Source organism: Echinops telfairi, unplaced genomic scaffold (assembly GCF_000313985.2).
Source record: "Echinops telfairi isolate 266 unplaced genomic scaffold, ASM31398v2 ScPeMD7_7458;HRSCAF=8496, whole genome shotgun sequence".
In the NCBI taxonomy this organism is placed as follows: domain Eukaryota; kingdom Metazoa; phylum Chordata; class Mammalia; order Afrosoricida; family Tenrecidae; genus Echinops; species Echinops telfairi.
Window position 1 is genome coordinate 48,251,298 of NW_022111358.1, and position 1,479 is coordinate 48,252,776.

A 1,479-nucleotide genomic window follows, 5' to 3' on the forward strand; every position below is an offset into this window, starting at 1 on the left:
CCGGGGGAAAGACCTGCCAACCGGTGCCTGGCCCAGCGACACCACCAGGGAGGGTTGCACATACAGCCGGCAGCGTCAGGGCCAGAGGAGGCCCCGGTGAAAGGCTCTAGGGCTTACAGGCCAGCAAGGCCAGCACCGAGGGAGGGGGCACACCGTCACCCCTGTTCTGGAGCGCAGCAGTGCGAGGAGCGAGGAGATGTACTCAGTCCCGGCACGCTCGGGGCGGTAATGGACCCCTCACTGTGTTCCCAGGCCTGTGCGTGGGTCCTGCTGGCTGCCGATGTCGGTGGGAGGGGGTGACTTCTCATCATTTTCATGAAAAACAAAGACACCTCACTCCAGGCTCTTGCACGGTGCTGCCAAGTGGGCCCTCTCCCGACCCTGCGCCCCCAGAGCTCGCTTGTTGTGGCTGTTAGGGGGCCCACCTGCGTGCGGGGTCCCCCACCATCCTCACGAGTGTCCCTGTGCCTGAGCCTCTGGGAACCCCAGGTGACGGTGACTGCTGCTGTGGTTCAGAGTGAGACGCCCTGGTGGCCCAGTGGTTAAGTGCTGCGGTTCAAACCCACTAGCCACTCTGAGGGAGCAAGCTGGGGCAGCTGGCTTCCCGAAGGATGATGGGCTTGGAAGCCCCTGGGGCTGTCAGCTCTGTCCTGCGGGGCCACTGGGAGTTGGAATGGACCCCAGGCGGTGGTGGGTTGGCTGCGGACGGAGGCCTTGGCCTCCTGAAGCCAGTTGGGGTGGCCAGTTGTCCTTTGCTCCCAAGGCCCCTGCCTGTGTCCTTATTTGTGACCATTCAGTTGGAAGAAGACTCATCCGCCCGAGTTGACATCACAGCCCCAGGGACCCGAGGGCAGCTGTGGGCTGGTTGCCAGCGTGGCCACACACTGGGCTCACCAGGGGAGCTTCCAGAATGAATGGTGCCAGACCCTGCCTCCAGGCCCAAGGCCAAGTGTGGGTTTTGAAGCTCCCTGTGACTTCAATCATAGAGTCCCCACAGGACAGGGCAGAACTGCCGGTGACTCCTGACGGGAGCAGAAAGTTCATCCTTCTACCTCAGGGCTGCTGGTGGGTTTGACCCGCTGACCTTGCAGTGGGCATCCCAACTTGTAATCCAACACGCCAGCAGGGCTGATGGCGGTGAGTTTGGTTTGGTTTGGCGGCCCTACTGGGCGCCAGCAGTCCACTCGCTCTGCTGTGGAGCAAAAAGCTGGAGGCAGGCAGAAGTCCAGGCAGAAGTGCCTCGGAAGAAAGGCTTGGAAACACAGCCGCTCTGAAAGGTCAGGCCTTGGAAGCTCTGTGCACTCTTTCCGCTGCCAGGTGTGGTCAAGGTTAGGGTTGAGCCGGAGATGGGGGATGCTGCTCCTTGGTGGGGGATCTTCCCCGCCCTTCCCAGGAAATTTGAGCAGATGTGATTGAGGGAAGAGTGCTTTCCCCAGGGGACTCCGGAGTTGCCTCAGGGAGTGTCATAGGCCAGTGCCC